This window comes from Leptonychotes weddellii, chromosome 16, assembly GCF_054177405.1.
Source record: "Leptonychotes weddellii isolate Sample4059 chromosome 16, ASM5417740v2, whole genome shotgun sequence".
Taxonomy (NCBI): Eukaryota; Metazoa; Chordata; class Mammalia; order Carnivora; family Phocidae; genus Leptonychotes; species Leptonychotes weddellii.
Window position 1 is genome coordinate 36,176,933 of NC_138384.1, and position 23,068 is coordinate 36,200,000.

Below are 23,068 nucleotides of genomic sequence, written 5' to 3' on the forward strand. Positions count from 1 at the left end.
ATATATATACCACCTCTTCTTTATCCATGCAGCTGTCGATGGACATCTTGGCTCTTTCCATAGTTTTGGCTATTGTGGACATTGCTGCTATAAACATCGGGGTGCACATACCCCTTTGGATTCCTATTTGTATCTTTGGGATAGATACCCAGTAGTGCAATTGCTGGATTGTATGGTCCAACAGCTTAGTTTTTGATAGAAAGAATAAAAGCCAGAAAAAAAACCCTAAAATAATATCTTTAACGTGCTGAAAGAAGATAATTGCCAACTTAGAATTCCACTTCCCATGAAAATATGTTTCCAAAATGAAGCTGAAGTGAATAAATGTTTAGACAAACAACAACACAAAATGTTTGGACAAATGTTTAGAGAGGATTAATCACATGTATACTTACTGTACTACAAATGGTTAAAAGGTAAGAATTCAAGAAGCACAAGAAAAATAGTCCCACAGTTAAGGGTGGAAATTCAGGAAGGATTAAAGAGTGGCAGAGAGAGATGTGTGTGTACATCTAAGTGGACACTGGCTACATAAGACAAAATAATAATGACTGATGAGTTTTATATACACATAGAATAAAAAACATATGGCCACAATATCATGAAAGGTGTGAGGGATATTTATCAGAGCAGACCCGAAACAAAGATGTGAGTTCAAATAATTGATTCGGGAAGCTTACCCAGATAATATCACTGTGGGACTGGGGAAGTGAGGTGGGGAAGGGAAAGAAAGAATGAAGTGTGCATAATCCAGCCATTTATCACTATGTGTAATTGGAGCTTAATCTTGCTTAGAAACTCTGGGACCAGAGGAGAACAAGCACCTCTGAGTTAATCCCACTTGAGGGGCAAAGAGTCTAGGATATTTGCCCACTATCCCTGGTCAGTAATTGGTTGAGGATTACTTCAGGGAGTTTTAAATTTCCTGGCACTTTCAGCCTCCTCTGCACCCAGCATCCAAAAAAGTGCTCAAACCAGGTTAAGTCATGGATGCTAGAAGTTGTATGTTGAGCCAATAGGCATGGAAATGGTAAACACCAAGGGGGTTTAGGTGGGCCAAAGAAAGTACTACAGAAAACAAGGGAGTTCAAGAACTCAAAATTTATTTTTAACCATCCAGGAAAAAATAAATGAACAAATTTACATTAGACTCTAATAAGCAGAAGATGCATATTGTTATCTTCAGATGTCAAAGAGTAAGATTATATGTATTTGACAAGTTAATGGAAGGGAAAAAGGATTGATAAAAATGGCTGGATTAATCAAAAAGAAGATAAAAAGGTTGAAAAGATGAGCATAGAAGAATGGAATGAATGGGGGACAAATACTAAGATGGTAGATTTTAATCTCGATGTGTTGTTAATTGCAAAAATTGTAAAAGAATTAAGTATTCCAGTTGAAAGACGAAGATGATCAGATTGAACAATAGAGCACAAAAAATGCTGCTTAAGAGACACACTTTCAATACAGGATTTAGAAAAACTGAATATAAAAAGATGGGAAATATAGACACTATAAACAACAACCAAAACAAATTGGGTGCAGTTCTATTGACAAACTCTATGTTAAGACAGAATGCATTACTAGACCAAAAGAGGATTAATGAGAAAAGAGTCAGTCACCAAGGAGATATGACAATTTAAATTTGTATGCATCTAGTGACATAGCCTCAATATGTATAAAGCAAATGAATGGAACTAAAAGGTGATTCACATTCATAGTGAGAAATTTTTAGCACATGTCTCTCATTAACTGAGAGGACATACAGAACCAATAAGAAATATGTAATATGTAAACAGGATTAATAAACTTAATCTAATATATGTATAAAATATTGCTCCTGACATCTGAAGAATACACATTCTTTGCAAGAATGTTGTAACATTTACCAAAATTGGCCATATCTTGGGCCAAATTTTAAAAGACTGGAATCATACAGGATGTGTTTTCTTGCTATAATGGAATTAAACTAGAAATCAATAATAAAAAAACAATGCCAAAGCCCCCAAATGTTGGAAATGTAGAAGCACTTTTAAAAACCAACTGATGAATAACTGAACTCTACATCTGAACTAATGATGTACTATATGTGGCTAATTGAATTTAAATTAAAAAAATGCTTCTAAAAAAACCCCAAACCTAACGAGTCAAAGAAGAAATTGCAATAAAAATTGGAAAATGTTTTGAACTGAATGATACAAAAATATGACATAATAAAATGATTGGATCAAGATAAAACTGTGCTTTCTATATATAGCTTAAAATGTTTATGTTGGAAAAAAAAGGCTGAAAATCAATGAAATAAGTATCCATTTCAAATGCTAGGAAAGCAAAACAGCAAGTAAACCCAAAGAAAGTAGAAGGAAGGAAATTATAAAGATTAGAATAGAAACAATGAAATTAAAAACAAATGTATACTAAAGAAAGATAAAAATTAGTTCTTTGAAAAGAATATTAAAATCTATAAACTCTTGGCAGGACTGATCAAGAAGAAGGAAAAATCACAAATTACCAATATGAGACTGACAAAGAGGATATCACACCCAATCTTCAGACATTAAAAATAAGAAGATAAACAATGAATTTTTTATGACAATGAATTTGGAAATTTAGATGAAATTAGAAAAAAAAACCTACCAAGAGTGACGAAGAAGAAAGTAGAAAACGTCTGAATAATCTTGTATCTATTTAATAAATCAAATTCGTGATTAAAAACCTTCCCACAAAGAAAACTCCAAGTCCAGATGGCTTTACTAGTGAATTTTATCAAACATTTAAGGAGAATAAATATTTATTTTCCAGGGATTACTTAAAGAGAAAGTACTTTCCAACTTTTATGAGGCCAAAATAACCTTGATTCCAAAGCTCACAGGGATAGTATAAGAAAAGTATAAGCCAATCTCTCTCATAAATTTATATGTAAAAATCCTGAATAAAATATTATTAAACTAAATCCAGCAATATAGAAAAAAGATAATACATAATGACCAAGATCTAAATAAGTGTAGGGATATACCATGTTCATGAACTGGAAAACTCAATTTTGTAAATGTCAATTCTCCTCCAATTCAATACAATCCAAATACAAATCCCAATAGGTGTTTAGGGAAGTTGGCAAGCTGATTCCAAATTTATATAATACAAAGTGCTAAAAATAGCAAAGACAGCCTTGAAGAAGAATGAATTTGGAAGATTTATACTGTCAGGTATGAAGACTTATTATAATGATACAACAATATGATGGCGTGACATTGGCACAAAGATAGACCAATGAACAGGACAGACCATCTGGAAATCCACACACACACACAGATACCTAATTTATGATAAATGTGACAAATGCAGAGCTGTAAGGAAAGAATGGCTTTTTCAATACATGGTACTAGATCAATTGGACATCTTCATAGGAAAAACAGTGAATCTTGACCACTACCTCAGATCATATATAAAAATGAATTCTTGTCATACTGGTGATTTAAATGTACAAGTTAGAACAATGCTTCTGGAAGAAAATACAGGAGAAGATCTCCATTACTACGAGATAGACAAAGCTTTCCCGAACAGAACACAAAACATAAATTAAAAGGTTGATAAATTGGATTATATTAAAATTAGGAACTTCTGCTCATCCAAAGACACTCCTAAAAGAGTAATAAGGCAAACTGCAGAATGGGAGAAGATATTTGCTGACTTATGTCTGACAAAGCATTTACAAACAGAATGTATAAAGAACTCTCACAAATTAAAAAAAAAAAAAAAAGACATCCCAGTAGAAAATGATTTGAACTGGCAGTTCACCAGAGGATCTCCAAATGGTCAATAAACATGGAAAAGGTTGCTCTATTTCATCAGGTATCAGGGAAATGCAACTAACAGGATAATGAATTATCACTGTTCACTCCCACCCCCACTGAATGGCTAAAATAAAATGACTGACGATACCACATGTTAGTGAGGATGTAGAGCGGAGTATATTCATTTGGTAGGGCTGTTGTAACAAAGCACCACAGACTGAGTGGCTTAAACACAGAAATTTATTTCCTCACAATTCTGGAAGCTGGAAGTCCAAGATCAAGGTGTCAGCTGGATTGGCTTCTTATGAAGGTCTTGGCTTGTAGGGGCCCATCTTCTCCCTATGTCTTCACATGGTCTTCCTCTGTAAATATCAGTGTCCTAATTTCCTCTTCTTATAAGGACAGTCATATTGGATCCCAGGCCACTCTGATGACTATTTCATTACCTCTTTAAAGACCCTGTTTCCAGGGGTATCTGGGTGGCTCAGTTGGTTAAGTGTCTGCCTTCAGCTCAGGTCATGATCTCAGGGTCCTGGGATCGAGCCCCGCATCGGGCTCCCTGCTCAGTGAAGAGTCTGCTTCTCCCTATGCTTCTCCCTCTCTCTTTCTCTCTCAAATAAGTAAATAAAAAAATCTTAAAAAAAAAAAAAAGACCCTGTCTTCAAATACAGTCATATTCTGAAATCCTGGGGGTTAGGACTTCAATGTATGAATTATTTTAGGAGGATACAGTTGAGCCCATAAACTGGAGCAGCTGAACCTCTCATATACTGGGAGTGTGGATTGATCTAACTCCTTTGGAAAATGGCTGGGCACCATCTACTAAAGCCAAACAGACACAGGCCCAGGGATGATTCCATTTCTAGGTGTATACGCAATAGAAATGCAGACACGGGCATATCAAAAGGCATGTATGAGAATGGTCATGGAAGTATTCCTAACTGCTCCCAACTGGAGACAAATCAAATATCCACAGTGGATAAATGGATAGATAAATTTTGGCATATTCATACAGTAGAATTCTATAGAATAATAAAAATGAACGATCTCTTGGCACTCCCACCATAGATGAATCTCATGAGCATAACGTTGAATGAAAGGTGCCAGATACAAAAGCGTACATTCAGCACATTGACACTAAGTTCAAAAATATGCAGAACTACTCCATGGTGTTCCAGGAGGGAGATGGAGAGTGACGAGGGGTTGGGAAACACAAGGGGGCTTCTGTCCCTTGATCTGGGTGCTCGCCTGGTGCAATTTCATTGAGTGGGCACTTAGGTTTGTACAATTTTCCTTGGTATATTAGTTCAGTAATGAAGATCAAGCCCCTAACCCAACTGATCCTGCTCTGCAACGGATTTTAAAAAGCCACCTTTATCAGGACAAGGACCACGTCCCTGTTTCCTGTCCATGTCAGGTAGGAGGCCACAAGGACAAATTGGCATTATTCTCTCCCAGCTGCTCACACCACTTTGAATTCAGTTCCTCAGCAAGTTTGGGAAATTTCTCCCCAAAGACTATACCTCCCATGGACAAAAGAATATTAAGTTGACTATTCTTAGAAAGAGGAGCTTAGATAAGGGGACTACTTTTTATGATGGCTTTGAGACGGGATTCAGGAGAGAAGAGAGCTTGGGTAAACAAGACAAGAGTAGAGTCTAACAAATTCACCCAGGCAGCGTCTTCATCCCCGAAGGATCTAAAACTAATTTTCAGCACAGATCCCTCTTAAGGACTTAGATTCTTTATTCCCAACTGATTATTCAGCTGAATTTGGGCATTAATTTGCAGCCTCATTCCCAAAGCCCTCCTTTCCCTGCCTCTTCCTGACCCCACAGGGTAGAGCTGAGCGCTGGAAGCTTCGGCTTTGGAGGTCTCTAGTTTTGATATAACAGGGAAAAAAAAATTGAGCTAACTGGAGAGTTACCTTTGGAATGCTTAAGATTTGGCATCTGTGTTCCTCATGTGATTCTGGGAGTATCTGGCTCCTTTCATTCAATTCAAATCTGGCTCCTTTCATTCAATTCTGTATCCAAAACCAGAATTATTTTCATGACAATCTCAGTTTTATAAAAACCCCAGAACTGCAGGTGGAGATGTCCTCCTACACAGGTGCCTCCTTGGCCCAGGGCCACACGACTCTTTTGCTTTTCCGGGTTAGGAGAGCAAAATCCTGGCAGGGGTCAAGGGCGCTTTTGGAAGTAGAATGGTGATTCCTAAATCCGTAGGAGAAAACACACTCTATTCCCAGGTGCGTCCCACTCACTTTTGCTCGGACACGTTTTGGACCGATAGGCCCCTTTTAAAACATAATTCATTCAGTATGTCACTTGGGTGGGTTTTACTCAAATTTCAAATAAAAAAAAAAAACAAAAGCTCCCTGAAGGAACAAATTTCATGTCAAGAGACAGGACTTTCCTTAGTCTAAGTCGGACTGTCTCTCTGAGCACATATCCGTACATAATCCTTGCAAAGCAGGGCTGGGGAGAAGGGAGAAGACATTTCCCCAAAGAACAACTGTGATTATATCTACAATAGCACGTCCTAAGAGGAAAAATGAACCTGCAGCTCTCAGAGTAATGAGACACCTGTAGAAAGCCATTCTAGATAATTGTGTTGTCTTGGCACAATGGTGGGGGTTGGCGGGGGAGTTGATTACCTTGATTACTCTACAAATCTGCTCCCACACACGGAGGCCTACCCTGACCATCCTACTTAAATATACTCTGTGCCACCACCTTTCCTCCTTACTATTCTTCCCCTCCCACCCCCCCAAGATTTACCACCTTTTAATACAGTGAGGAATGTGACCCCAGGAAGACAAAGACCTCCTTCCGGTTTGTTCCCTGGTACATACTAAATGCCTAGGACCAAGCCTTGCACGTAACGAGCACTCAATAAATGCTCAGGGACAATTTGAAAATTCAGTACCTTCATTAACCAAGTGCCAAGCCTCCTAATCTTCTTGCCTCATCTTGAACGGAAAACTTTGATTACAAAGCCTTTGCTGAAAAACGGAACTAGACCCTTACATACAGAGAACAAACTGATGGTGGCCAGAGGGAAGGAGGTGAGGGATGGGGAGAAAGGGTGAAGGGAAGGGGGGGTACAGGCCTCCAGTTTTGGGATGAATCAGTCACAAGGATGAAAGGTACAATGTAAGGAGGAGAGCCAATGGTATTGTAATCGTGTTGTATGGTGACGGAAGGTAGCTACACTTGGGGCAAGCATAGTTTAATGTATGGACCCTTCCAGTCACACTCTGTACCCCTGAAACTAACATGTGTGTCAATTTTACTTCAATGAAAAAAAAATCAGTCTTTGCTATTATGCAAAGGATATGGTAACATATTTTCCAGAGACAGGATCAGGTTACGTTACCTTATCCTTTTATAACGCCGTTTAAAATACATTATTATTGGGGCGCCTGGATGGCTCAGTCTTTAAGCGTCTGCCTTCCGCTCAGGTCATGATCCCGGGGTCCTGGGATCGAGCCCCGCATCGGCCTCCCTGCTCAGCGGGAAGCCTGCTTCCCCTCTCACTCCCCTTGCTTGTGTTCCCTCTCTTGCTGTCTCTCTCTCTGTCAAATAAATAAATAAAATCTTTAAAAAAACAAATAAAATACATTATTATTAACAAATACTAATCTAATATGAAGGTATAAAAATTCTGGAAATTAAAAAAAAACTTACGTATGTAAACATGCATCCTCTATGATGCAAAGCAAATTTGGGGTTAATTGAAGATTCTCTAAAGACGAACTCAAAGACACAACACATTTGTCTTTAATCACGGCATGAAGTGTCTGTTTGAGGAACACCATATGAAGAGTGCATGTCCAATTATGATTGGTAAGACCATGTAGAGGATGACTGGTATGTGCCAGACCTCTAATTTCCCCAACAACCCTTCAAGATAGTGTTACCATCCACATCTGTAGATGAGGAGACTGAGGCCCCAAAAGGAGAACGAACTGGCCCAAGGTCACACGGATTTCAGATGATAATCTGGTTTTGTTCAACACCACGGTCTATCCCCAGACGCTGGCTAGCTCTCCAGAAGGGCGCCCAATGCCGTTTCACGTGATATTCACATATGTCATTGGTTTCATATTCTTAGTCAACACATATGTTTTGAGTAATTTTTATGTTCTTAGCACTGTGCCGGCTTCCTTGGAGATTGCTCTAAGAAGCCTGCCCTCTCACTGGGAGGCACTCATGAACCCCAGGGAGACCATGTGAACGGAGGAGTGGGACCCACATGGATGCTAGGGGAGTTCTGAAGAGGGAGGAACCCTCATGGGCTGGGCTCCTGGCCCTAATCATGGAGTGCCCCTTTGCCTTCTAAGCCAGGCAAGGCCATGGGTTGAGTTTGGACAGCTTCTGTGTCCCCTCACAGTGGCACCTCAGTCTTCATGAGAAGTGACCTCTCCCCACCGTGTGGTCTCGGCGGTGACTGTAGGGGCCGTTGCCTCCTGCTGCCCACCAGCCTCTGTGGAAGCCGGAGAAGCAAATCCTTCCTCTCTTGGATGCTGGTGGGATGTGAGGAGGGATGGGACAGCCAAGCGTGGGGCCCATGGCCAGCACCTTGGATCTTGCGTGAGTGACACAAGGATGGCAGGCCACTTGTAGGCATCAATGACGATGGGGGATGGAGGTCAAACCAAAGGAGCCACGTCTTGACTGGCTGCTTCTGGGATGAGGCAGTGACAAAGGCCCCTGAGAACAGGTTCATCCCCTCCCACGTCTGGGAGTCTATAAGATCTTCCCACAAACCCCTTTGCAGTTGACATAGTCTTAAATTCCTCGTCCAGTTTTGATTGGAAAGGTGTGTTTTTTCCTTTACCCTTTATCCGGAACTTAACGTGGATGGGTATCGTTCATGAGAAAAAACATTCTAGGGACGCCCATCACTGAATCAGAGGGTGAAGTCTGCTTTTAGGGAATGGTTGTTCGCTTACTCAGATGCTTTCTCCATCAGTTGGAGTGTGTCTGATTCTTACCTAATAACTCTGTATTCCTCTGAAGTTTCCTGAAGCTTGGTAATCACACAAGAAGCCACCAGGAGTTACGGAGTCATGAGCGACCTCAGGCCCTCCAGGTTGAGCAGGGCTCGGGCTCGGGTAGTAAGGAGGGCAACACCAGGGCCCTGGGTACCCTGCCGGTCTTGCTCTGTGGGATGATGCAGGGAGAGGCTTTCCTATATTTTGGCCCAGAGCACAAGATCTTATCTGCAAAACCACATCACTCTGGCCGGTCCTGAAACCATCAAAGAATTAAGCCCGGGATGACCCATTTATTGGGTGAATGAAGGCTGCATGCTCCAGCACTGTTCATTCCCTTGCACAGTGTGATGTGCTAATTCACAGAGTATATTTTCAGAGCACATCTGCCCCTTTAAACTCTGCACCCGTAACTACAGTGTGCAACTGTAATTTGAGTTCATCAAAGCCAATTATTCCAGTTCCTTTTTTTCAACTCAGGTTTTTTTTTTTTTTTATTTTAAGTTGTCATGGGAAAATAATTCTTAATAAATCCCTTTAAGCACAGGGAACTAGGGCAATTACAGACATTTTAAGAATTATTGAAACATTTTAAAGTTTTTTGATTTATGTTCCAAAGGACATAAGTAATCCTTTCTTCTTCTTCTTCTCCTTTTTTTCTTTTTGGAAGAGCTTCACTTAATTTCAAGGACAGACATTGGGCACACAGATTGTTCAAATCTAATTAATTATCTGGCTTTACCCACAACAGTCACACCTTCAAAACACTGAGGTTGTAGCTAATCATCTGAAATTCTCCCACACTGAAATAATTGCACACACCCTTTTGGGCCATGACAGATATATGTACTGGGTGAATTACAAGAAGGGAAGGCACACCCCCCGAGGGAAATCAAGTTTTGTTTGTTAGTGACTCATCAATTTAATCATGTATTAAATATTCAATATCTGATGTAAAACATTTAAAATCCTGAGGTAGTACCTTGAAACAAAAAATACACTAGTTGGGTTATCCAACTGTATTAGTGTTTTTTGTACCCCCAATTAGATTAGAAAATCCCACAGCTGGGGAAAGCAAGGCTGGGAAGGTCCCAGGGATGGTACAGCTTCACAAATCCATGGGTGACTGAACCTGATGAGGCTGAGGGGTGGGTTCCTTTCAGTTTATGATCCACGGGAAGCTGAAGGCCAGTGACCGTCGGCCATTGGAAAGATCACCCCATGCCCAGGGACATCCACTTGGAATTAATTGACTGCATTAGAGCATGCATCAGAAAATGAACACAGGGTTTATGACTCATATTTGCAGGTAACCTAAAAAACACTTGATTTTTCCATGCATTGATAAGCTTTAAAAATAGAAAAAGAGGGGAAAAAATGACCTTGAAACCTAAAAGCTAGAATGTGACAGCCATACGTCTATCACGGTTGAGAGCCAAACCCTTTCAGTTTACCCCACAAAAAGACCTGGTATACCAGGTTGAAAAATAAAACCATAAACTCTGTCAGAGTCAAAGTTGAGTTACTGCTATGTAGGTCTGGAGTACAAATACAAGAAGAAATGTTAGCACAGGCCATGACATGCCCCAGGAATTATCAGATGCATCTTTTCTTTGGCACAGAAGTTTGGAATTCACGGCTCCAAGGAAAAAAAACTGCTTGTCAATCCAGACTTTGGATCCTGACACTGGCAGCCAGCTCCGTGATAATTCCATGTGGGAATTGGGTGGTTTGTAAAGGCAAGAGAGCTCTCCCTGTGGGGCTCAGGTACTGTTGCCAAGGGGGCATCTTCCAACCGTGTTTCCTACGATCAGCTATGGTCAAGAGAAGCTGGTCTCGAGGAGGATGCCCTGCATAAGGTGAGAGAGAGATGAGCCACGAAAGTAAGGTAATATTAGTACAAAAGCTGGACAGAGCAGGCCAAAAGATGGACTTCCACCTGATGATCATTGATGATTCAAGGGAAATCGGTGTTTGGACTTGTGTGCCTGAGTATAAGTGCCAGACTAGGATGGTCTAGGGCTGATCTTCCATTTTCCAGTGCACAGTGGGCCACGAAGGACCGACCCCTGCCCCCCCCATCCTGTCAGCCCTCAGCCCCAGCACCAAGCCCTTCTGATGCAGGGCTAGTCCCAAAGTGCCCCAGCCTCTTGCCTTCACCCTGAAAGCAGTCTGAAAAATAAATTCACACTAAGCAACCAATTGTTGACGAACGGTTAATTTGTGGGAGGTTCTCATTATCCTAGGATAAAGAGTATCACATGCAAGCACGCGCAAACACCCACAAAAAATTGGAGTGAGTCTAAAATTCCTTAAAACAGGAACCAAAATTTCATACTAGAGTGAAAAAAAGCTATGACTGGGGCTTTGCCTTGAATATTAAACAAGCATTTCGCTTATATTTTGCTTTATAATTCAGGAAAGTCAATTTTGTTTTCTATTTCAGAAAACCTGGGGTGAAATTGCAATCATGCACAGTTCTTAAAATGAACAAAGAATGTGTCAGGTGTTGATGGGCGAGGTTCTGTTTATGGTGCGTGATGATACTCTATGGATTTCCCCTTAGACTGTGGCAGTGTGAGGAAACTTTATTCATTTCCCCCCAGAGTTTCCCTTTGCTTTAAACTCATTCTGTTCCATGTCAGTCTCCTTTATCCCTCGATTTCCCTTCCTCAGTTGGTCACCTTTCCAAATCTTGCCCCATCCACCTCTGTCAAGGACTTTGCTTGTGATACAAGGAATCAATATGACTTGGACAGACTGTGTGAAATCTGTCCCTTTTTTTGCAACTTCACGTCAGGTTAGATTTATTGTATGTGTATGCCAGTCCGTTGCCCCCAAAGAACTGACCCCTCAAAAGTGTCACACGAAAGGCAAAATCGCTCCCCTGTTGGGTCAGGAGTTGTGTAAGGGAGAATTAGTTTTGACCATGGCAAATTCATCATCCATGGCCATTCATATTTTCATGTTATGATTATCTTGGATTCTCTGAGCAACTTTGTAAATATCAGGCTTTGGATAAAGAAATCCCCTTTTTACTTCCCAGAACTGAATGATGGCCCATTTATTCTTTTCCAATAATACAAGCCTAATCTTGAACTGAAGCCTAAAACTATAAATTTTCTTGAGTAACTAAAGCTTTGGCCATATCCTCAAAATTTATTTCATGCTGTTCTCATAATTATTTTCCGAGCATAACTGAAACTGCCATTTTTATTACATCTGAAAGATTTATTATACCCAGAAGATTTTTTTAAAGATAATTTTTCTTTTGATTTGTAAGTTATTTGATTATTTTGTTGATCCTTTTATTTAATATCTAGTTTTATTGCATTGCAGACAATAGAAGCTCTATTTTTTTGGAATATATTCACATTTTCTTTATTGCCTAATGTAAATTTGTGTGTATGTGAAGGCTTAGTGGATATTTGAAGAGAATGCATGTTCTTTGACCAATAAAGCACCAATATATTTTATGTATTATGTCACAGTTATATGTTGTTATTCAGATCGTCTATGTCTTTTAAAAAGAAAAGACACAATTTACATTTCATACAATTCACTGATTTTGAGGCATACAGTTCAAAGTTTTCTGGTGTATTCACAAGGTTGTGCAACCACCGCCGTATTCTAATTTCAGCCTAACCGTGAAATCCACTTCAGATTTATAATGACTTAGTCCCAGTGAAATAGACACTTTAATCCTAAAAAGCTCCATTCTGCCCCCTCTTTATGTTATTATTGTTATAAATATTACTCCTCTATATGTTAACAACTCAATAATACATTGTTATGATTAATGCATTAGGTAGTCTCACGTATTTTCAAGAAATAGAGAAGAAAGGAAAGCAAGTACAGTTGACCCTTGAACAACATAGGTTTCATTTGCATGGGTCCACTTATATGTTGATTTTTTTACGGTACAGTCCTGCAAATGTATTTTCTCTTCCTTGTGATTTTCTGAATAACATTTTCTTTTCTCTAGCTTCCTTTATTGTAAGAATATTGTAGGTATTACATAGAACATACAAAATATGTGTTAACCAATGGTTTATGTGATCAGTAAGGCTTCCAGCCAAGAGTAGGCTATTAGTGGTTAAGTTTTGGGGTAGTTAAAAGTTATATGCAGATTTTCACCTGCACGGGTGGTCAATGCCCCCTAACCCCTGCATTGTTCAAGGGTCAACTGTGTATATTTTTAGAGTTGTTATAGTACCTTCTTATTGACCCTTTCTGGTTCTCTTCATTTATTACTGTAGTTTCAGATTATCACCTTGTGTCCTTTCCTTATCCCCATATCGCTTTGCTCCTACTTTCCTTCTATGTAAAGTTATTGTCAAATATATTGTATTTCTATGTATTATAGACCCAACAATACAATTACATACACATTGCTTTATAAATCAGTTTAGGGAAAACAGGAGAAGAAATATATAATTATGTGCTGTCTTTTGCAATCACTACCTAATTACCTTTACCGAAGCTCTGTGTATGTGTGTGCATGTGCATGCACGCACATTCAAATTATTGTCTGAGGTCACTTACTTTCTGCCTGAATATTTTTTGTCAGTCAAGTGGACTTATCAACAAATTGTCTCAGGTTTTGTCTATCTCAGAATGTCTTTATTTTGCCTTCATTTTTTAAAGATAGTTTTACTGGATATGAGATTATTGGTTTGACAATATTTCACTTTCATCACTTTGAATATATCATCCCACTTATCTCTGGCTTCCATTCTTTCTGATTAAAAGTCAGCTGTTAATCTTCCTGGGGACTCCTCGTATGGGATGAGTTGTTTTCTTTTGCTGCTTTAATGATTTTATCTTTGTCTTTGTCTTGCAACATTTTTACTATGATGTGTCTGGGTGTGGATCTCTTTGTTTATCATACTTGGAGTTTGTTGACCTTCTTGGCTACAAAGATTAATGTTTTTCATAAAATTTGGGAAGATTTAGCCATTGTTTTTTCAAATACTTTTAATGTTCCTTTCTTCTCTTTCAGCTAATTCCTTTATGTGTATTTTGGTGCATATGATGGCATCTCACATTTTTCAAAGGCTCTGTTAATTTTTTGTTTTCTACTTTATTATTATTTTTTTACCCTCTATAGATAGACATTGATCTATGTTTAATTTCACTGATTTGTTTCTGCCAACTCAATCTTCTGTTGAGCCTGTCTCTCTAGTGAAGTTTTCATTTTGATTATTGTACTTTTCAACTCCAGAATTTCTGTATTGCTGTTTAAGTAATTTTGTTTCTTTATTGCTGTTCTCTATTTGATGAGACATTGCTATCATCCTCTCCTTTAATTCCTTAAGTATGATTTCCTTTAGTTCTTTGAACATATTTGTAATAGCTAGCTGCTTTGAAGTTTTTGTCTATTTAACCACCTAGACCCCTTCAGTGCCATGCCTTTGAAATATTTATCTGCTTGACCTGTCAGAAAAAAAATAAGAGGCATAGTAATATATCCCATTAAAAATGTGGTTTTGTGCTTTCTTCCCCTTATATTTCTAACTTTTAACTTTCCAAATTTCAGTGCTGTTACTAGACATATAAATGCTTTTTCTTTCTATTTTGGTGTTTTTTAAACACTGAGCAGCTATAAATTAACACTTGGCATAACGAATATCAGAATATGTACCCATCCAATTTAAGCAAAAGAATATTATCACTCATTTTTTCACTTTTTATTTTAAAGAATGAATTTGGAGGATTCGGTCCCCGTAGTAAAGACATTACAATGATCACAGCTGCTTTAATAGCTATGACTTAAGGGTATATTTTGATTTTTTGGGTAGGATAAGAATCTCTTGAGTACTTTTTCCTAAGCCTGTAGTGAATTCAGAGGGTACCTTCTAAGGTCTTCTGAGTCTAGATATGCTGAGGTCAGACAGAGCATGTAGGTCAGATTCTAAAGAAATAGCTTTGGTGCTAGCCTTCACAGAAACAACCACAAAAATACACTGGACAGAATTATAGCCTCCAGCTTCCTCTGGGCCCCATGATGCTCTGACATTTCACTTTTCCGGAGTCAATTCTCTTTCCTATTCTTGTTAGCTCCAATTTCACACTGAAACATATCTGTAGGGGCACCTGGGTGGCTCAGTCATTAAGCGTCTCCCTTTGGCTCAGGTCATGATCCCAGGGTCCTGGGATCGAGCCCCGCATCGGGCTTCCTGCTCAGCTGGGTAGTCTGCTTCTCCCTCTCCCACTCCGCCTGCTTGTGTTCCCTCTCTTGCTGTCTCTGTCTCTCTGTCAAATAAATAAATAAATAAATCTTAAAAAAAAAAAAAAACCATATCTGTAAACCACTGTCTCTCCATTGACTCCTGGGGGATGAACATTCCTTCCAATTTACAGAGTAAAAACAAACCATAATATGAGAACTTCTCAACTTTTTAATGGCAAACTTACAAACCTGCCCCTAAATCTATTCTTTCCTCTTCTCCTCTTGTTAAAATGAGAGGACGGTCCTGCCCTCTCCCTCCCAGGCTCTATTAAGCGAGATGTGGTCCCATGCCCTCCCTTCCCCTTAGGGAATAGCTCCTGCAGTCCTCCCTATCTGTGTTTAAACATGCCTGTCCCTCTCACCCTTACATACGCGCGCGCATGCTCAAAGCCACACTTGTAGAAAAAGTTGTCTAAACTCATCATTTCTTCTCCTCCCACTCATTTCTCAGTCTGTCACCTGTCACCTGTTACCTGTTAAATCTTTACTAATATTCTTGCCTCTGATCTTGCTCTCCTTCAATCTGTTTCTCACTGTAGCAGCCAGAATAATCCTTTTAAGATGCAAATTTGGACACATTCTTCCTCTCCTTCAAAGGCTTTCATGACTTCTTATTGATCTCAAGATAAGATCCAAACTCCTTGGCAAGGCCTCCACTGTCAGTCTCCTTAATCTCCTCAGCCCTCTCCAACCCCAGGCTCTGGTCACACCTTGCTTCTCACTGTCCCTGACTGGCTCTCTGTGCCTCCCCTGGTCTTTCATTTTGCACCTTCACCCGGCTCACTCATTCTTACCTTTCGCACTCCAGGGAGAAAAATGGGAAGACTTTTCTGACCTCTACCACTCCAAGACCCGATGAGGCCCCTTTCTTTTTGTTTCCCTGGCACCTGGTACTTTATCCCTACTATGTGGTACTTACCATATCACACTGTTTATTTCTGTCTCCAACTAGACCGAAAACTCTTGGGAGCAAGGATCATTTCCTAATCACCATCTCACACCAACATTGAGCAAAGTGCCTAGCACATAGCAGATGGACTGTAGATTTTTAAATAAATGAACAAATAGCTCCTGTAATAGCCTGGAAGGTCAGCATCATCTGTGATTTTCTTTCTCTCTCTCTCTTTTTTTTTTTTTTGGCAACTAAAGAAGGCTGTATGTTTTTATTGTGGTGAAAAAAACACATATCATAAAATGTACCATCTTGACCATTTTTAAATGTACAGTTTAGCAGAGTTAAAGTGCATTTACATTGTTGTGAAACAGATCTCCGGAATGTTTTCTCTTGCAGAGCTGGAACCCATACCCATTATAGAACAATTACTCTTTCTCCTCTTCCCCTCACCCTATGGCCTGTATCTATGAATTCGACTCCTTTAGATACTTCATGGAATGGAATAGTTCAGTATTTGTAATTTTGTGACTGGCTTGTTTCACTTAGCGTCATATCTCCGAGTTTCATCCATGTAGCATGTTTATAGGATTTCCTTTCTTTTCATCATTTTATTTAAATTCAATTTTATTTAAATTCAGGTATTATTAGTTTCAGAGGTAGAGTTCAGTGATTCATCAGTCTTATATAGCACGCTGTGCTCATTACATCTGGTGTCCTCCTTAATGTCCATCACCCAGTTACCCTATCCCCCTACCTCCTCCTGCACAGTTTGTTTCCTATGATTAAGGGTCCCTTATGGTTTGTCTCCCTCTCTGATTTTGTCTGGTTTGTTTCTTAAATTCCACATATGAATGAAATCATATGATAATTGTCTTTCTCTGATTGACTGAGAATTTCCTTTCTTTTTAAGGCTGCAGAGTACTCTATTGTATAGATATAACACATTTCATTTTTCCATTTACCCACTGATGGACATTTGGGTTGCTTCCACCCATTGGTGACTTTTTATGATTTTCTATGGTATTTATAATTCTGTTTTTTTATAAGTTTCTGACCCTACAACATTCAAATACAGTACTACAGATAATATAAGCAAACATATGCTTTCTAGAAATACAGTCTTTATTAAATATAATATTTTATTGTTATAAAGTTATTCAACTCTTTCTAATAAAAATTTTATCATTAGAATCATATATATTTCACAGTATAAATCCCTGTTAAGAACAAAAACACTTATATAAGACTAGGTATCAATCAATTTAATTTATACAGAAGAATGAAGCTAATAAGATTCATCTTTATAAGGTCAAATTAACTTAGAAGTATACAATTCTTACTTGAGAGTCTGCAACTACATATATAAAACCATATATACAAACTTTATATAACATATATGTATAAAATCAGTCAATAAATGGTAACATAATATCATATATAATTTACAATATATATATCTCTTCCAAAGCTAAGTGTGTATCTCTTTTTGAAAGAAGGAACACAAGTAATTAATCTTGATTTTGTTCAAACAACAGACAGCCCAGAGGAGAACATTTTTAATCAACACCTGAGATCAGGTGGGGATGGATAGAGTTCTGTGCACTAATGGTCAAATTACAGTGCAATCCATACAAATAGGCATTCAGTTCCTCAAGGGATAAAAAGACAAAAGAAAGAAAGGTGACACACACACACAAAAAATCCAGTAATAGTCCGAGTCGTCATCCTGTTCCTTTAAGCAATTACCCATGTCAGGCATATCTTTTCTTCCAAGCATCACCTTCATTTCTTCTTGTTGAGCTTTGAGAATTTGGTCACCACTGGTTGGGGCTAATTCAAATGGACATTTAAATAAGTTCTTTAGTGGGGCGCCTGGGTGGCTCAGTTGTTAAGCGTCTGCCTTCGGCTCAGGTCGTGATCCCAGGGTCCTGGGATCGAGCCCCGCATCGAGCCCCGCATCGAGCCCCGCATCGAGCCCCGCATCGAGCCCCGCATCGGGCTCCCTGCTCGGCGGGAAGCCTGCTTCTCCCTCTCCCACTCCCCCTGCTTGTGTTCCCTCTCTCGCTGTGTCTCTCCCTGCCAATCTTTAAAAAATAAAATCTTTAAAAAAATAAATAAATAAATAAGTTCTTTAGCTGCTATTGTTAACAATGATACAATGTACTTCCTTGTATCTTTGCTGGCATGCGTGATGATCTTTTAGAATAAATGACTGAATTGAAATGATCAGGTCAAAGGGTATGCACACTTCTAGGGTTTTTATTGCAAATTGCCAAATAGTCTTCCAGAAAGATTTTATAAAATTACTTTCCCACTGACCAATTTACTTTCTCGCTAATGCCATTTAGTAACATGTTTTTTGATTATTTATAATCATAGAGAGAATATGGTATCTCATTAATTTAATTTGCATTTGTTTAATAAAAGATATTTTTTCATGTCTCAGGCCATTAGTATGTCTTGTGAAATGCTTGTTGATATCCCCTACCTTTGAATATTGTGGCGTTCATCTTCTGATTATTGATTTCTTTTTTTTTTAAGTAGGCTCCACGCCCAGCATGGAGTCCAATGTGGAACTTGAACTCAAGATCTTGAGATCAAGACCTGAGCTGAGATCACGAGTCAGATGCTTAACCGACTGAGCCACCCAGGCGCCCCTGATTGTTAAGAGTTTCTTGTATGATAAGGAAATTGATACCTTGTTATATGTTGCAAATATTTCTCTAGTTTCTCATTTGTTACCAGTTTTATTTATAGTATATATATATATATTTATTTAAAGATTTTATTTATTTATTTGACAGAGGGAGACACAGCGAGAGAGGGAACACAAGCAGGGGGAGTCGGGGAGGGAGAAACAGGCTTCCTGCTGAGCAGGGAGCCTGATGTGTGGCTCCATCCCAGGACGCTGGGATCATGACCCGAGCTGAAGGCAGATGCTTAACGACTGAGCCACCCAGGTGCCCCTTCTTTGTCTTTTTTTTTTTTCCAATTTTATTTTATTTTATTTTATTTTGTTTTTATTTTATTTTGTTATGTTATGTTAATCACCATACATTACATCATTAGTTTTTGATGTAGTGTCCTTTGTCTTTTTTTGCCTGGGAGTCAAAGTTAAGTAACCTCCATGTAGCAGGTTCCTATCCCATAAGGAAGCAACTTGCTAACTTCTGTGAGAGCCGTGGGGCAGGGGTTGGGTGCTAATCAGGGAAATTGTTCTTGCTGTCTGTTGTGCTTTGGGAAGTGTTACCTCTTGTTGGCCATTGGCTCCTCTCTGGCAATGATAACCAGTGGTATCTGCCTAGCAATGCAGTGGGTGGTACAGGGGATGAGGGAGGGGCACCTGTCTCCTCAGCACAATGGCTGCTTCTACTCCCAAAACCCCAGCAAAAGCTAATCTGACCATGGAACAGTGATCAAAATTAGAAAACTAACATTGACATGGTACTAGTAACAAATCTATAGACCCAATTCGATTTTCTCCAGTGACCCCACTAATGTCCTTTTTATGGTCTAGAATTCAATCTAGCATTCCATGTTACCTTTAGCTGTCTCCTTAGTTTCTTCTAATCTGGGACACTTTTTCAGCTTTTCCTGTCTTTCATGACCTTAACTTTTTTTTTTTTTTAAAGTAAACTCCTGGCCCAGGGCAGAGCCCAACACGGGGCTTGAACTCATGACCCTGAAATCAAGACCTGAGCTGAGATCAAGAGTGAGATGCTTAACCAACTGAGCCACCCACGCGCCCCTGACCTTAATATTTTTTAAGAGTATTGGTCAGTGATGTTATAGGATGTCCCTCAATTTGAGTTTATCTGACATTTTCTCACAATGAGGTTGAAATCATGCATTTTGGCAAGAATGCCACAGGAGACATGTACCTTTCTCGGTGCATTGTAACAGGGGTCCATGATGTCAGTATGTCTTAGTACTGCCGATGGTAACTTTGAGAACTTGGTTAAGATGGTATCTTCCAGGTTTCTCCAATGTAAGATTATTAATTTTCCCATTGTAATTAATAGGTATCTTGTGGGGAGATACTTTGAGAGTATGTAACCATCCTGTTTCTCATTATCCTTTCACCCATTGATTTTAATATAAATTGATGATTCATTCCCATCACAGTTATTACGGTGGTGTTCATCTAAAGGTGATTTGCTATTTCAATAATTCCTCCCACATTTAGTAATTGGAATTTGTTATAAGGAAGAGCTGTTTCTTTTCTGTGATTTATTTGGTTATTTAATTATCTATTTATGTTGGTATGAACTCATAGCTTTTTATTTTATTCTGCAACTTATAATTCATTACTATTATTTATTTGGTTACTCAGTTGTCCCAAATTTGGCCATCGGGAACTCCTTCAAATTAACTCCTAAGTTCTTGTGATATGTCTCCATCAGTTTTGGAGCATTTTTTCACTTCCTGGCACCATGAGATGTGCCAGATTCTTCTTGTGTTTTCCCTGCCCAATTGTGGAATCAACTGCTTAACCAATGAACCCTAGTTCTGTTCATTGAAGGAAGATATTTAGAAACCATGATTTGTTCTCTAGGTGGGATCATTACTACTGGGGTGTTTTTGCTTTTGGGCCCTCTCAGTGGATAAGGCTAGAGAACACACATAACTATATTCTCACACACACTTACACACATCTGTATTTATTTCTGTATCTATCAATCTGTGTATATACTACAAATCATGAATTCACCCTGATAACCTCAGATTCCAACCCAACACCACAGGATTCATTCTATCCTTCCTTTCCCCTCATCTGTAACTTCTTTCTCCAACAGTGAGAAACTCCATCTCATTATGCCAATGTATTTACTTGTTTGCTCAGTCCTAGCATGTACGTAAAATAGTTTCACGATTACTACCATAACCCTTTGAAAAATTTAGTAACTAGTGCATATTATTTACATACAGTTATTTTTGTAGTTAGCCTTATCCAATCAAAATACTATTTTCTAAAGTTATTCAGGTTAGGTTCTGTCTTTGCCACAGTGTGGTTATGTTATTCATTTGTAGTGCAGTTGGGTTCACTGGTTACTATTTGTACTTTGAGTTCCTCCCATGTCCTGGTTGGTGTTAACTATTTATTTCTGGGGTGTGTGAAACTTGACCGTGGTTCTCAGAGTCAGAGCTATACAAAAAGGTCCACTTACTCTCCCCCTCATCTATTCTACCCTCTTTCCAATTCCCTTCCACCCTGTAGATAACCAATCTCATTAGTTTCCGGTGTATTCATCCTGTGTTTCTTTTGCATTAATGATCCCCTGCCAAATCTTGATGGCAAATGGACAAATATAGTAGCCAAGGCTTAAAAAGGCATGGTAATGAAGAGTACAGATTTCTCAAGGTGGAAAGTGTGGGTCAGTTGGACATGTGAGCTACTTTGACCAGAAGAGGTGCTAGCCAAGGGTGAGGAAACTCTAACATGGATGAGAGAGGAGGCGGGTGATGAATACTGGTGTAGCCTTGAGGTCAATTGCAGCAGTAGGCACTGTAGTTCGTCTACTAGCTATCTTCTGGCAAATCTTTCCAGTAAAGGAGACCATCCAGAATCCTGGAGAAGCTCTTCACAGGTGGGATTAATTTATTGTAAGTAATAAGTGGATTCAAGCCCTGGAAGAGGTGGACTGCAGTAGATGTTGTGGTGTAACCCTCCCCCCGACGTTTCCGGATCCCCATTCGGAACAGAGACACTCATGCCCCCCCGGCTGCGTGCCCCCCTCATAAGTACCTGGCATAGCATTATGTGCATAAAACAGAACCTTCTCTTTCTATAAGACAAGAACAGAGTATAGCAGACAGGAGAATAGCAAAAAGCACCACAGTGTGCATTTTAATGTTAAATCCTATGCCACCGAGAAGAAAGAGGAGGGCCAGCACGAACTAGAATAGTCAGCAAAGTTGAGGTGGTCTCCAGCCTCCCTCATCAAGCATTTCTTGGCCAGCTCCTGGAGCCCCACCATGAGGCACTGCACCGCTAACATGGTCCCTTGACCATCATCAGGGTCTCTTGAGGACAGGCCCTTCGGCACAAACACTACTTCTGCTTCTTCTTTGCAGAGTTGATCCCACAGCCAAGGGGGCTGATTCATGATGTTTACAAAAACACAAATCCTCCAGGCATCAAAGCAGCTCCCCTGGGCTGAAGAAATGGGATCATTCACAGAGGTGAGGGGGGAAATGTCCCTGTCTTCATAAAGACTGCTACATTGTGCTTGCCTCTCCAAATCTCAGATGTTTCCCCAAAAACCTTTGCAAAGAGAAAAGAAAACAACGAGGCATCTGGGTGGCCCAGTCGGTTAAGTGTCTGGGTGGCCAAGTCGGTTAAGTGTCCGACTTTTGATTTCGGCTCAGGTCGTGATCTCAGGGTCATGAGGTCAGTCCTGCTCCTTCATCGGGCTCGGTGCTGAGCGTGGAGACTGCTTGGGATTCTCTCTCTCCCTCTCCCTCTGCCCCACCCCCCCGCCCGCCCAGTATGTGCATGCACACGCTCTTAAAGAAAAGAAAAGAAACCAAGAATTGGGTCCTAGGTAGCAAATGCTTTTTGGATGGACAAATTATTTTTACGCCTCCCATGTGCCGACACCATGCTAGCTTCATGTCAGTTTACTTAATCCTTATAACCACTCTATGAGGTAGGCACTGTCCACCTTCTCTACAGATGGGGAACAGAGCTTTAGCTATGTTAAATACAGCCAACATCACTCTTGTCTGTCTCCAAAGCCCATCACACTGCCATGATGGAGACTGCTGTCATATATATCATACATAAGCCAATAACAAAAGACAAAAACCAAACACCCATTTATCTTCCGTTTTGTGCTTCATAGGCACTGGAATAATTTGCATTACAATTATTATGTAGCAGGTAATCAGTGCTTATTCAGTGAAGTGAAGATATAAGAATAAGACCCTTCTTATATATATACAATGGAATATTATGCAGCCATCAAAAGGAATGAGATCTTGCCATTTGCAATGACGTGGATGGAACTGGAGGGTGTTATGCTGAGCGAAGTAAGTCAATCAGAGAAAGACATGTATCATATGACCTCACTGATATGAGGAATTCTTAATCTCAGGAAACAAACTGAGGGTTGCTGGAGTGGGGCGTGGGGTGGGAGGGATGG

General features: G+C 39.6%; 1 long non-coding RNA gene across 1 annotated transcript in view; it reads left to right on the plus strand.

Annotated features, from left to right (window-relative positions):
- LOC145717569 (uncharacterized) overlaps positions 1-23,068 on the plus strand; it is a 36,998-nt gene that overhangs the window by 12,717 nt on the left and 1,213 nt on the right. Inside the window, exon 4 of the long non-coding RNA XR_014140888.1 lies at positions 21,999-22,106. This is a non-coding gene — a long non-coding RNA (uncharacterized LOC145717569). The remainder of the gene's footprint in view (positions 1-21,998; positions 22,107-23,068) is intronic.